Genomic DNA, 16,326 nt, shown 5'->3' on the forward strand with positions numbered 1-16,326 from the left:
ATTGGCTGAATGCTATACATTCTGCCAATCAACGCTGGTTCTTTTCTTACCTTTAGAAGTCCTCTCCGTACAGCGTCCCCGCGGCGTCTTCTGGCTGGAATTCACTCTGCCTAGGCATCCGTCCTAGGCAGAGCCGACTGCGCATGTGCGGGCATGCCCTCGCATGTGCAGTCGGCTTTGCTCAGGCGTCGGGCCGGGCAGAGCCGACTGCGCATTTCCGCGCATGACCGCGCATGCGCAGTCGGCTCGGCCTAGGCCCCGATGCCTAGACAGAGTGAATTCCAGCCGGAAGAAGACGTGGGGACGCTGTGCTGGGAGAAGACTTCAAGGAGAATGCAGCCCGACCGTCACTCGTGGACTTGGATAATTTTATCAAATTTTGCGTACCCCTGAAACGAGCATTTCCCCCCATAGACTATAATGGGGTTCGAAATCCGTTCGAACAGTCGAACAGTGTGCAGCTGTTCGAATCGGATTTCGAACCTCGGACAGTTTAGTGTTCACTCATCTCTAGTTGTATGTTCAGATTGAAAGATTAATGGTTATTGGCAGAAATACATCGGAGACCGAATCCTATTCCACTTATTAAATACATCTAATGTTTTACACTAAACTTAGGCTTTAAGGGTCAGGGCGATGATCAGTCGAACAATCATTCTTACTATTTTTGTTCCTGGTAACTGCTCAGAGAAAAGGATCATTCACCGAAACCTGTGCCAATAATTACAAACTAAAAAAGAGGCCATGACCTGTCCAACCCATCCTGTATACTAAATGCTCCCGGGCATTCATTACACTGAGACATTGCGAGACATTTACTGACCCTTCAGTTCTTAAACTTAGATATGACAGTCTTAAATCTGTGCCGGGTTTATCACAATGCCTGGGACTTGGGATGTCACAATGCAGAGAGGACTTCTGCTGGAAGAAAACACCAGACCTTCCCAGGACCCATATTAAAAAAGTGGTTAGCCTGGACAAACCCTTTAATGTCTTTGGCGTGTAGGAAGGAGACCAGAGTAACCAGAAACTACCCACAAAAACCCCATTCAGAGGTAGACCTTGACCAAACTTGATCCTAGGACTCCAGCCTAGCAATGCAACAATGTTAACCATCCGCTGATCTAACAAACTTCTTTGACTTTTTGCAATAGAAACGTGCCAGATTTCATACAAAACATAACTGAACTCTACACCACATTTGTAAATGTGGACCATGAGTGACACTAGGGAAATCACATGGTTTCCAATATAACATCAGACTTGATCCATTTTCCGCACTTTCGGCCATAATGGAAATGGCACACCTATATATACATTTTATATAGAACTATTATTATAAATAAAGTGCAGCAATAATCTAGGGAAGAAATATATTGAACTGGCCACATGTTTACAAGTTGCTTGGAGCTTCCAATATTTAGTCATTGTAACCTTGTGTGAACCATTTTGCTGACGCCTCGGGCAGCACATTCATTTATATGTTCTGAGAACATTGTGACTGATAGTGTTCCTCTAAAACTGATATTAAAACTTTCTATTTTACTGAAGAAAAAAAAAAAACACAAACTTGACATGGGAGGAAGGCAATATACAGTATAGTACAAGAAAAAGCATGTATATATTGGCTTCAGTTAAAGTAACATCTAGTAATACGAAAATATTAATAGCAGTTGCGATCTTCAGGTGCAGACCCCATCTTTTTGCCCACACCACCAAGTGCATACCTAATTTTTCCACTTGTAAGGTGGTGAAGGCCAAAAGCTTCCAAAAATATCCTTTATTGGGCAAATTATTTAGGTCCTTACCAAAGATTGCCCTGTATAACTGGTTACTGATGCTCTGGGCAGCCTATTGTGCATTTTATGATGTGTACTGCAATGAATATCCTGATGACTTATTGCATTGTATCATATAGCACCATGACTTTGATTTTGTTTTATGTCATTGCATCTACCTTGGTCTGGCATTTTATAGAAAGAGTGTGACATGCTGACTTTCCATATCGATAAAACCTGGTTGTACCAATTGGCTCTTCAATGTACAGTCACCATGCGTTACTAGTGTTGTCACATCAGGCAGGAACACTCACATATAAAAGGTAGACCAAATGGTAGTGCCAAGCCAGGATATTTATACACATACGTTATAGGGTGGAGTTTTTGGAACTGGTTCTAGATTATAGAAGTTATATGATGGTTGCTCTCTCATATACTGTAGGTAGTCCTCTCAATATGCAGAAGTAATGCCTATGATGCTGGAATATTTCTGGACATACACAGGATTTTTTGCTATGAGGATACAGATAAAGAAACAATCCACATTCCTATGAATTTACTATGGTTTATGTTGTTAGAGGTAATCCTCCATTTTGTATCTATCATCCATTCTGTGTATGTTTTACATATAAGTATGTAACTGTGTGTGGGGCCCACTGGGTAATTAAGACGGGGTGCTTAGGAATCAGGAAGGCTGTATTCCAGAAGTTGTGCTTGGTACCCAGCATCATCTTATCACTTTCCGATGATTATATATATATATATATATATATATATATATATATATATATATATATATATATATATATATATATGTATACATACACACACACACACACACTATGTGATCAAAAGTATCCAGACACCTGGCTGAAAATGACTTACAAGTTGGTGGCGCCCTCCATCGGTAATGCTGGAATTCAATATGGTGTTGGCCCACCCTTAGCCTTGATGACAGTTTCCACTCTCGCAGGCATATGTTCAATAAGGTGCTGGAAGGTTTCTTGGGGAATGGCAGCCCATTCTTCAATGCTCTACTGAGGAGAGGTATCGATGTAGGTCGGTGAGGCCTGGCACAAAGTTGGCGTTCTAAAAATCCCAAAGGTGTTCTATAGGATTCAAGTCAGGAAGATGTTATTTTGGTGTAACCACTCCGCCACAGGCCGTGCAGTATGAACAGGTGCTCAGTCGTGTTGAAAGATGCAATCGCCATCCAGTGGTGAACCTAGCCTCTCTGCTGCCTGAGGCGGATGATCGAAAGACGCCCCCCCCCCCTTTTGATCGTCAGCCAAAGACAGCAGGGGGGGACGGACGGGACGGGACATTACAATAAAAACAATGCAGTAATACTCACAGGAGACGTCTCCCCACATTTCCAGTCTCTTCCCTTTGGACCGCCATGACCACTTCTTTCAGCTGTGACTTAACTCTGTAAAGTTTGAAACATAGACATCTTTGACTCCTCAATTCTCCACGCACCCAACCCCTATATATGTATATATGCACATATATATATATATATATATATATATATATATATATATATATATATATATATATCCCACAGCGGCCCCTGCAGCCTATATTATGCCCCACAGTGGCACAATAGAGGTTGCAGGGGGGCTGCTGTGGGGCATAATAGAGGTTACAGGGGCCACAGTGGATCCTTCAAGCTCTATTATGCCCCACAGTTGCACACCCATGAACTATTATTATACTCAGGGGTCTTTTCAGACCCCCGAGTATAATAATCGGAGTCCCAGGGGAGATGAGGGAACATAAACACTGTAAGGGGGCATTCACACTACGTTTCCTGAAGCTTATTCTGAACGTAAAACACGTTCAGAATAAGCGGCGTATAAAGCAGCTCCATTTATTTCTATGGGAGCCGGCATACGAGCGCTCCCCATAGAAATGAATGGGCTGCTTCTTTCACTGCGAGCAGTCCCATTGAAGTGAATGGGAAGTGCTGGCACCTTACTCACCTCTCCGGGACCCAATGTTAAAAAGGACCTTTCATGGGTTTGGGCAAAGGCAGTTCTATATACTGCTGGAAAGCTGACAGTGTGCTGAATTCAGCGCACTGTTGGCTTTCCCGATCTGTGCCCCGGGTGAAGAGCTATTGGTGCCGGTACCATAACTCTTCACAGTCAGAAGGGTGTTTCTGACAGTCTGTCAGGAATGTCCTTCTTCCCAGCAGCGCCTACGCAGACGTCTGAACCAGCGCAGAGAGAAGCAGCTCTCCTGCGCTGGTTCAAAGTAAAAAAAAAAAAAAGTCGCCTGTGCGCCGCCCCCCTCCCATGTGCTGCCCGAAGCGGCCGACTCACGTCGCCTCATTAGAGGTGCGGCGCTGTCGCCATCCCCAAGTTGCTCTTCAACAGTGGGAAGCAAGAAGGTGTTTAAAACATCAATGTAGGCCTGTGCTGTGATTGTGCAACGCAAAACAATAAGGGGTGCAAGCCCCCTCCATGAAAAACACGACCACACCATAACACTACCGCCTCCGAATTTTACTGTTGGCACTACACACACTGGCAGATGACGTTCACTGGGCATTCACCATACCCATACCCTGCCATCGGATCGCCACATTGTGTACCGTGATTCGTCACTCCACACAACGTTTTTCCACTGTTCAATCGTCCAATGTTTACGCTCTTTACACCAAGTGAGGTGTCGTTGGCATTGACCTGCGTGATGTGTGGCACCCGATCACCTGACCACGTTCAAAGTCCGTGAGTTCCGCGGAGCGCCCCATTCTGCTCTCTCACGATGTCTAATGTCTACTGAGGTCGCTGATATGGAGTACATTTTGACACTGGCTTGACCCTTGTGACTAATGTTATGTCATTGAAGAGGTCCAAAAACCAGAGTTGGAGCCCATTGGAGGTAAGTAACACTGCTTTTTTACATTTGCTCACCTCATCTGGGTTTCTAATCCTTATAATCCAAGGTCCGAAGAGACTCCAAGGTATAATAATAGCAGGTTTAGGTCAAATATTCTTGCCACAATCCTACTTATCAATCCTCCTTCCTGCCTTTCGCCACCTCCACTTCCCTTCTAGCCCTCCAGTGGGCTCACGCATCCCATATGATCCCTGTCCCTGTCAGCTACATTCATACACTGTACAACCTCAAAGACATGATATAGCATGTAAGGGGTCCCCTTTAGGGCTGAAAATTAAGAAAAGTTAACAAAATTGTATATATCTGAAAAGAGTGCCACTGGAAAATACAACTCCTGCAAACAGTTCACACAGTTATGCAGATAGAAAATTAAAAAGGTGAAAAATTGAATAAAATTTCCTATCTGTTGACTCCTAAAATAAAACACTGCAAGTCCATCGGACTGCATAATGATCAAAATCCAATAAGATTTCACTATTTCTGCATAGGTTTGTGGGTTTCTCCATGTATCTAGTTTTACTACCAAAGAACAAAGGCACATTGATAGAGTAATTGGCATCTTATAAAATTGGCCATAGCATGGATGAGATAGCAAAATAATATCACATTATGAACATAATAGTCAGCAGCATTTGGCATTGATCTGCGAATCATCAAATCTAATTTCTATGTAATGTATACTAGAGTATTGGCAAAAAAAATGTTTGAAAAATCTATGCAGTCATTCTTTGGCATCAAGCTATGGATGAAAATAAGTAGGGAATTGAATTTAGTAAGATTCAACCTATTTCCTCCAACATTAGAATCCAAAAATTATATCAACTAATATGAATCAAAATGCCTTTAGCTATAGTGAAACCTGATCCGCTCTGCAGCTGGACTTTATACTGTAAGAAAGACCCAATTCTACTAACCTTCCCATCCATCTGCGCTTGTTTATCGAAGTGTATTGTCCCAATGTTATATTTAAGAAAAGACTGAACGTGTAGAAATGAATAGACCTAGTGATGGACGTTGGAAAGAGTTAGATAATCGACTCAATGATTTATTAAATTACCCGGCACTCTGGAGTCAGTTTTGAGGTTGCATGAGTGCTGCAGATGTGGGAAACCACAAATAAGGAGAATGTAGCGAGCTCCAGAGCTGGATGTACTAAGCAATTTATCAATTTATAGATCAAGCTTTAAACTCATTGTGGTCTATTTCAATGAGCTGCCACAATGATTATCACTAGGGAACAGGCAATGTGGAGGAGTGCACTTTAACTGCTTCCTTGCTGTATACCGTGTTACTCTGAACATAAGACAGGGTCTTATATTATTTGTTTTGCTCCTAAGGTCAGGGCTTGTTTTCGGGGAAGGTCTTATTTTTTCCATGAACAACAATCCATTCACGAGACCCCGTTGCACCCAAAACAATTTGGAGTTGGCAAGTGCTAGTAGTGGATGGCTCCCACATACAGATCTATGTCACTCCTGTTTCAGGCCCCTCGCCATGGCTGCAGTGGATCGCTGCTGCAGAGTGTAGTTGGCTCTCCCTGGTGATTGGAGGCAGCTACAACGTAGTCATGCCAATCTGCGTGTGAGAAACCAGCACTACCGGTAGTCAACCCTTAGGCTGAGTTCAGACTGAGTTTTTTGGTCCAAAATTTGAGGCGGAGGCTCGCCGAAAAAAGAAATGACCGGTACCCGTTGACTTCAAATACCCCGTGTGAACTCAGCCTTACAGTTGTGGAAAACTCTCTCTAGTGCCATCTTGTGCAGATAACTCCCTTAAAGTCAACGTGTCAATGTGTGATTCTCTTGGGGGTGCAATTCTTTTTGGGGTGTCTGCTTTCCTTGATGAAGGGTCTACTGTATCTGTTCGGAGTAGGGCTCATATTTTGAGCATACTCCAAAATTCCTGAAAAATCATGCTGGAGCTTATTTTCAGGGTAGGGAGAATCACAGTATATTTTCACTGCATGCCTACATAATAAAACCCTTGGTATTTCATTTTTGAGAATAGGAATGAAGTGTATGGCTAAATTCACACAGCAGAGCTTCTCTGGTGAATCTTGGTTTGCGTGTGCACCGGTTTTACCGGCCTGAATACTATACCAGGAGAGAGACTCCTAGCAGTATAGATAACTATAATCATAGGTGTCCCTCTCTCGGAGTAGGGTTCAGGACAGTAAATCCGGCGCACAGACAGACTGTCTCCAAATCTCCAATATAGTTGACCTAAAGGATGATTTTTCCAAAATAGATACAATGGGGCAGATTTATGAATACAGGTCTGCACCAGTGGAGGGTGTGCACTAGAATCTACAGCAACATGTAGCTGGTGTAGGTTCGTGGGATCATTTACATCAGTAGACTGGTGTAAGTTATTATAAAACTGGCAGACTAGTGGCTATTCCCACGCTACATCCCTTCCATGAAAGTGTCAAGGGTGGCAAAAAAAGTGCAAAATTCTGATTTGCTCAAAAATGCTTTTTTCCACACCTTATACATTGGAAAACTGGTGTTCATGTACATGTACCTTGATTTTGGCACTATGTTACCTGCTTACCAATATGCAGTTTTCATAAAATCATAGTTTTTCAGAACTAGTTACTCCTACCACTGATTGACAATTTTCTCCCTATTACTGTGTTCAGGGAAAAATCTGTCAATCAGCACTACACTATGTGGCCAGGATTAGCCTGCAGGCTCATGAATATGCAGAACCCCTAAGAACATGCCTATCCGTGAGATCACATCTGGATCACAGTACTAAGCTCTTACTGCATAAGTCTAGTAACACATTCCCTTCGTTATTTTGCAACCCCTTTAAAGGCAAACATAAGATAAACTCTTCGGCTTTGGATAATGTGTTTCTTGGGCATGTTTTGGGATTCTGCCTTGTCTTGGGATTGTCACCTGTTATATGTAGTTCAGCCTCTTTGGTTTTTGAACACTTTGCTGGTGATGTCCTATGGCTTTGTTCCTGACTTTGACTCAACTTCTGTCTGAAATCAAAAAATGTATGAGTCTAGCCCGGAGGGATTGTCTTGAAGTGGACGCCGCAGCGGAATACACGTCAAGATAGCACAGGAAATGACCGACTCCCATTGAATTCAACAGGAGGCGTTTTTTTTGACCCAGATTTTGACACGGATTCCACATGCCGGGCCAAAAAAACTTTGTGTGAACCCGGCATGCAATTTAAGTTGTAGTTTGTACTTGTTTGACCCAAAACAAACGTGGAACCCAAGCCTTCTCAAAGGATTCCTTATTATTGATTGCTCCGACACTTCCTAGACACAATGATACTAATCACACAAATCTATGAAATAAATGAGAATTTCTCTATATACAATAGCCAATAATTTCTCTTCATCAAGCAGCCATCTAAGAATGTAGTAAGAGACAAAGCCAAGGTAATGTATTATGCTCTATGTGTAGGACGCACTATTACAGTTTTAATGTACTTATGGAACCTGCACTAACTTGCAACCTTAATGTCTTGGCTGAAGGATGTAATTTCACTGAATGAACCCCCGAGCAATAATATACAGTTTGGAAAGATTAAGTTGCTACATGCACAATGTCAACAAACTGATCTTTGCTGGTTGCATGCACATTAAGAAGCAGACAAAGTCTTCTTAGACACGAGGGTTTTTGGATACCTGTTAAATCTCAAAGATTTGTCCCTGAAAAACCTTCAGCGGACAATATTGATATACTGTAGATCCTCGTATTATTATTTCTGAGATTAACAAAGGAATATAAGTATGTATGTAAGTGATATAAGTATGTATGTAGGTATGTGTTCATGTTACAAAGAGTATATATGACATAAAAAACATTCTGCAGTGCTTATAGACCTCTGAAATATACGGTATATACAAAAAACTATTATACATGGATTGCATTGATGATCTATACAATTATTTAAAGGAGTTATCCAAGATCAGATATTGATGGCTTATCCTTATTGGCATCCTACCGCAGTTCTCAGCAAAGTATGGAGCAGGCGGCAGACAGCAACTCAGATCCATTTCAGCTCCCATCCCTAAATTGGGATTCTGTTTGCAAGTATCAGTTGTGTTGCACCTGTATTGGTTGGATGTGTACTGCAGACACGTCAGGTATAAATATTGGTACAATGTATAATATAACACAGGTGGACGCATCGGTCACAGATATCATAGTTACAGCACATGAACTGAGCAAACTTGTGCTTTTAATTTATTGGGACATTAGAGTTAGGAAATGTAATTGATAATATTTCCTAAGGGTAATTATTACCTACTTCTATTTCAACACAAAAGTTGGCCAAGCTGTTACCATTGAGTCCAAAGAGGTTAGGACCCAAGTACAAATTTCTATCCAAAACCATATCCTTTCAAGGTGCCCTAAAAAAGGCATATCACAGTAATGATCATTGCCCATGTCATTCACCTTACAATAGATATGGACCCATTGGGGTGCGACAGAATTATCTTTACGTATATTCATGTAGTGGAGTATAAGGGATTTCCTGTTATTCACTCTTTAACCTCCTGTAAAGGGACCGATCCGGACTCAGCTTAATTCCTATACAAATTAATATTCACATGGATAATCCAGACATGTACAGTAGACTACAGCATTCACATGAGAAAATGACACACGCAGATAAGTGTGCATGTGCTCTATATGGGACATATACAGAATACCAAACAGCGCATGTGCACAATGTCAAATTAATTTAACAAGCAAAATTTGGGATAAGGGAAGCAGAGAAATTCTTTATGAGTGTAGGTAAACACAGGATTAACTTTTTCAAAAGATGATTCCAGCAAACGTTAACTTAACATTTAATATGCAATGATAAGGAATATGGTACAGACAAAATTAATTAAAAATGCTCATGATGGCAAGGAAAAAGCATCTGACTGACGCTTTTCGGAGCTTTAAAATCGCCCCTTACTCATAGCCCTTAAACAGAGGATTAGACTGAGTTCACACAGGGTATCTTGGTCAGGATTTTGAGGCCGTAATTGCCTCAAAATCCTGACCAAAAAGACAGCTCCCATTGAAATCAATGTGTCAGAAGCTCTGTGTTTAAAGCTGTGTTTTATTATCATGTGAAAATACTGTTTCAAGGATCTCCACTAGGGGGCCGCTGTTCTCAAGTGTCATTTTCACTCCCATCACTGGAGGCTGCTGTTCCCTGGCTCTTGCCCACAATCAAGATGGTGAGTATTGTTTCATGACCATGGCTATGTTGCTTCCTGTTTGCAGCCATCTTGCTTCCTGTTTTAGGCCTATATAAACCCAGAGCACATTATGACCGATGCTTGAGTATTGTGTTTATTCCCAGTCCTCTAGCTCTGAGGTGTATCTTGCTCAGATTACCTTGGATCCATCTGCTTACCCCCTCTTTGTACCGACCCCTGGCTCCGTCCGACTACCTGCTCCGTGTACTGACCCCTGGCTATCCATCGACCAAGTCTCCTACTCCGCGGCATCTGCCGTCCTTCCTGGCTATCGGATTCCAGCTGTATCACCAGTGTCATAACATAGTGGGAGCCAGTCAGGTCTTTTTTCCGGGAGCCATTTGTTCCGGATCCTGGAAAAAAAGAACAGACATGCTTATTCTTCAGGCTGACTCACATAGTGAATCCATCTGAAGACATTCCCTCCTCTTAACCAGGCCCATTCATTAAGCCTAATCCAGGGTGGAGACTGGATGCCAGTGCTCTGCACCGGCATCCAGTTCCAGCTACCCGTTTTTTGGTAGTCCGTGTGCACGTGGTTCAACCAGACCATGTGGACAGGCAAATTCCTGTAAGAGAACATGCTCTGCATGCTGTGAACCTTTGCATACTAATCTATATATGATGGACCAGGCATATCCGCACCCCCTACGGACATGATAGATATCATCTATCTATCTATCTATCTATCTATCTATCTACATATGTCTCTATATCTCTGTCTCTTTGTTACAATTTCACATTCTAAATTAATTTACTTTCTGCAGATTTGCTAATCCTTCCCACAAACCTTTACTTACTGTCTATAGCATGTCCACAATGTAACAATTTATTATTTTGCTTCTGTCTCTCCCTGGTTTTGGTGTTATTCAAGAGGACTAAGCTAACATTACATTCTTCTGTGATATACGGTATGCCTACGTTGCAAGCCTTTGTGCTATATGTTTTATCTCTTCAGTAATCGATGAGGACATTCTACAGGCAGAAAATCATTTTCACTCTTGTACTATTGAGTCTAGTTTTCTAGGTATCTAAATAAACACGTTAGACTTGACATCTCGTCTTCCTAGAATAACGTACAGTAGGATATTTCACATCTGAATTTTTCTGTGAATGCCAAATCAAACTGAAAAATGACTGAAACCCAACCTTGACCAAATATTCCCCTCTCTTCAGTAGGCCATTCATTTAAACAACTTTTCTTATAGGCTGCAGAAGAATATATTAAAATACGTTGCTACTGTTCGATTAAAGAGATATGAAGCACACGTCAATTATAAGTAAAATAAATATACCCACAATCTTCACTATAAATTACACTTGGACCTGTTATATATTTTCAGTTATCCAAAATATGTATCCCCTACATTGCTTGTTGCTCATATAGACGGTTGTGAGTTTTGGTCCAAAACATATACAGTATATACAGATGCAGGAAATTGTATGTCTATAAAGTTGTATACTATATGTCTGCCATGGACTAAATTTAAAGAGGACCTTTCATGTGGTTATACATACCGCTAGAAAGCCGACAGTGCGCTGAATTCAGGGCGCGGTCAGCTTTCCCATTATGTGCCCCGTGGGAAGAGATATCTGTGCAATTACTGATAGCTCTTCACCGTCTGAAGGGCGTTCATGACAGTCTAGCTGTGAACGCCCCTCCTGACAGTAGAGTCAATAGCGCTATACTGTCAGAGGGGGCGTTCCTTTATGCCCAGCCATGGCGCTGAGCGGTAAGGTATGCCCCCCCAGTACTAGACTATGAGCGAGTACAGTCTCCAGCGTTATGGCTGGCCCATAAGGAACACTGCCTCTGACAGTATAGCAGATACTACAGACACTACTGTCAGGAGGGGCGTTCCCAACTAGACTGTCAGGAATGCCCTACTGACAGTGAAGAGCTATCTGTAATTGCACCAATATCTCTTCCCCCAGGGCACATAGCGGGAAAGCGGTATATAGCTCAAGGTATATAAAACCGCACGTGCCCGAGGACATGAAAGGTCCTCTTTAAATATTCACTGCATTTTCAACAAATTTTGTCTTAATCAATAATGTAAGAGACAGTGCTAAATATACAATTGGTGCAACCTGTGCAGCTGCATAGGGGCCCAGTAGGCCAGGGGCTCTGTCTTTCTATTGTCTTGTAGAATAAGAGGAAAATCCAAAGCTAATGAAATTCATGGCTAATACATATTGATGGAAGACTTCTCTATACTGAGATATAAAAAAAGAAGGGACCCATAACTGTTCTAGCACAGGATCCTCAGCTGTTTGTGGCCACCTTTGACAAGAGAATATAAGAAAATTTGTAAGATAACTTGAGAGACAAAAAAACCCCCTCTTCTCCAAGTATCTGCCTCCTGTAGTATTCTATTTACTACCTTCTCTTAAAAAAAATTCAACGCAAGTATTTAATTTAAAATTATTTCTCTCTATTGGATATTTAATAAATTATGCATTTAAGGAATTCTTCATCAGGCACATAATAGACCGGAAACAATCTGTTATTTTAGACATGTTGTATTTGTTGTCTTACACTCGGTTCACACTAGCGTTAGGGTTTCCGTTCTTCTGATCCACTTAGGGACTAGAAAATGGAAACCCTATCCGCTTAAAAAGGGGTTACTGTAGACCCCATTGACTATAATGGGGTCTGCTGAGTTTTTGCCCAAAATCAGCAGAGAGAAAAGTTCTGCCTGCATATGAAAGTATTTTCAGAGTTGATGTATTATGCACTTCTAACCTCTGCCCCGAGGGATGGCTTCTGTCTTGACTGGATCTAGTGTATAGACTCGGACACTTGATAAAGGGAGCATTGATGCTCTGAAATGTGTTGTATATGAGACATCCAAATAAAGCCTTCCTGTTTTGAATTACACGGTGCTCCGGTCTGAGTGGTTTGCACTACAATATTGTCTATCACTTCCTGCTAAGTCCTCTTGTTACTCTCAAATTATAGTCTGTAATATGATAAAATTAAGAAGTCATGTTTAAATAAAATAGATTTAAATAAATTTAAAATAAATATATATATATTATTTTTATTTATTTTTTATTTTCTTCTACTATTAGATGTGCACCAAAGGTCTTTTTCTATTGTATTTGTCATTGTATGCAAACATTTGGTGAAAAAGTAAAATCTGCCTAGTTACTGCACTGCTTTTAAAGGAGGTGATTTCTTTATTTTGTCTACATGCACTAGAGTTATCTTCTACTTAATAGATCTTTAGAGGAGAGAAGAAAGGGAAGGTATTACGGCATAGTTATTGGTAGACAGCTTTATTATGCTGGGATCCTGACTAGAGATGAGCGAACACTAAAATGTCCGAGGTTCGAAATCCGATTTTGAACCCCATTATAGTCTATGGGGGGAAACGCTTGTTTCAGGGGTAGGCAAAATTCGATAAAATTATACTTACCAAGTCCACGAGTGACGGTCGGGCTGGATTGAAGTCTTCTCCCGGCGCAGCGTCCCCCCGTCTTCTTTCGACTGGAATTCACTCTGCCTAGGCATCGGGGCCTAGGCAGAGCCGACTGCGCATGCGAGGGCATGCCCGCGCATGCACAGTCGGCTCTGCCTAGGCCGGATGCCTAGGCAGAGTGAATTCCAGCCGGAAGACGCCGCGGGGACGCAGCACGGAGAAGACTTCTAAAGGTAAGAGAAGAACCAGCGTTGATTGGCAGAATGTATAGCATTCTGCCAATCAACGCTGGTTCTGCATCAAACCTTAAACTTCGAACAGCTAGTAGTGTTCGATTAAGTACGAGTATTTTGAATACCATAGTATTCGATCGAACACCTACTCGATCGAACACTACTCGCTCATCTCTAATCCTGACTTTAGTCCATCTCTTCTAATGCATTACTTCTATTCATTCCACCCACCATAAAACATTGCATAAAATGGCAAAAATAAATGTTAATATTAATAATGTTACTACTGTAATTTGGAATACTGCTCCATTCTTTGTATATGTTACATGCTAACCCTTGGCTTGTATCCAGACATTGCAGTTGTGGTGCAGTTTTTTGTTTAACATGTATAACATAAACTATTAGAATGGATTCCAGAATCTAAGTATTATTGTGTTACCGTTCTACATGTCTTACTACAGTAATAGACTACTATTGATAGGGTCCTTATTCCTTAATATGATATTATATCATAATAACCTGGGGGGTTGCACATACCATACAGGTGAGAGATTTTCAGCTCTGTCCTGGTACAATTCTAGTACCTGGAATGTGGTGACAGGACAAAATGGCCATCTCATTGTTTGACATAAATTTTCCTTTATGAGCTTCACATTCCATAGAGTGCATGTTTAGCACTTGACAGCTGTTACAATGTATGTCTTAACTTGTAGATTGCCCATCATTGTCAGTAATTTGTGCTCCGTTTTTAACAGTCCCCATATAACATTTCATTCACACTTGTAACAAATGTGCATGTTCCAGGAATGTTTTTTTTTTCTAACAATTTCTACGTTATTACCACATTCTTCAGAAAAGCTCATGTAAAGGTGTCCTATGGTACAATAATTACACAATCTTAAATGGGTATTCCAGGACTTAATGATAACCTTAAAGGGGTTGTGCAAGAGGAAATAAAAATTAACCATGAAACTACCCCCCCTTCCCACCTAACTTCTAATTTACTTATATTAAAAAAAAAATCTATAATTACCCAAATCCCTGGGATGGTCATGTGACCGCGCCAGGCACACTTTCTGATAATCCGGTGATGTTCCATTTCTCTGTTTCCAAAACAGAATGTCACCCTTGACCCCCCAACCCCCCCCCCCCAACCCCATCATACTCATGAGTCTTCCTCTCTGGGAATGGCCCCTTCCCTCTTCCTCTCTGCAAGCGATTATGCTGCCTGGAGGTGACTGACACATGCACAATAGAGATGGCACTCCATAACTAGGTATCAGAGGCACTTCCAGTCTATGCACACCCTAGCAGAGAGGAAGAGAAGTGTCACCAGCCTGTGCACAGCCAAGGAATATGAAAGATAGGGAAGGGAAGTCTAAAGAGGAAGATATGCAAGTATGATGCAGGGGTGGGTTGGGCTGAGTTACTTATTTGGGAAGAGCTAGTGGTTGGCGGAAGAGCTAAGCAAACAGGGAGGGGGTCTAATGGAGTGAGAGAGGAGGGGGGAAGTGAGATGGGGGTAGTGTGGAAGCAATATCTACAGGATGCTATGCCATGTAAACAGTGAGATGGGGGTAGTGTGGAAGCAATACCTACAGGATGCTATGCCATTTAAACAAACACAGAAGATACCAAGAGCTCCAGAAAAACCCAGAAATCACTCAAAACACTGCTAAAGGTATTTGGATGTACTTACTAACCCATTAATAGCACTAACAGACATTTTCTAAAAAATATTTTTTTTTTTTTGCCCAGAAAACCCCTTTAATGGGGTATTTCAGAATAATGATAACCCATCTTTAGGATAGGTCACTCAATTAATACTGCTGGTTATTCCTCAACTAATGCTACCCCACACTAGTTCCATTAATGCCACCATTCATGCTCATACTACACCATGCTCCATTCTGGACACTATTCAGTGCACTTTTTTTGCAATGTAAATTAGTAATTAATTAAACTATACACATACCAAGCAGTGGTCACTCATACATCCAGGACCTGACTTTCTAAAGGCTGACTATGGTGGAATTTTCTTTACTTGCTGCCAGTTCCCTAACTCACTGCAGAATGAGATAGTAAGGGGGGGGGGGGGGGGGGGTGAGGCTGTGCTCCCAGGACATTGGGGGGCATGAGGCAGGCGGTCTGTAGAACTATACACCATGTCATAACCACTAGAGACAGCCATCTAGTAGACATTTTATTACAGACAACAATCTACTAGATGTCCACCTTTGGCTTTCGGAACCAAAGCAATTTATTCTGGCATAAACAACTATCATTCACAAGTATCAGAGGACCGAGGATGTGCCAAGAAAAGAGTTGACTAAAGACTAAACACTTTACCTCCTACAGTCTGAACTGTTGACACTTGACAGGAAGCATATACTCATCCATGCTGCTTGAGCCAAATTCTGATCTTATCATTCACCTTCTACCACAAGAATTAATCTGACCAGGCAATGCTGTTCTGCTGTGTTTTTACACCACTTTTCAGCATATTGGAGTCTGTTTCTCATAGGCAGCTATGGAACTCATCTGTTTTAAGGAATGACAAGTTGTGCATTCAGACATGTTGGAGCACCAGTGTTGTATTTGGCTGAAGTTTGCTTCTGTATTCTTGACTTCCACCTCTGACCCCTTTAATCCACAGGTTCCCCTTTTCCTCGATCACACAACTCTCAATATACTCTTGATACATTTGCATAAGAAGACCGCACAGGGTTAAATAGTGGCCCTGGCAAGTCTAGCAC

This window comes from Leptodactylus fuscus, chromosome 2, assembly GCF_031893055.1.
Source record: "Leptodactylus fuscus isolate aLepFus1 chromosome 2, aLepFus1.hap2, whole genome shotgun sequence".
Classification (NCBI taxonomy): Eukaryota; Metazoa; Chordata; class Amphibia; order Anura; family Leptodactylidae; genus Leptodactylus; species Leptodactylus fuscus.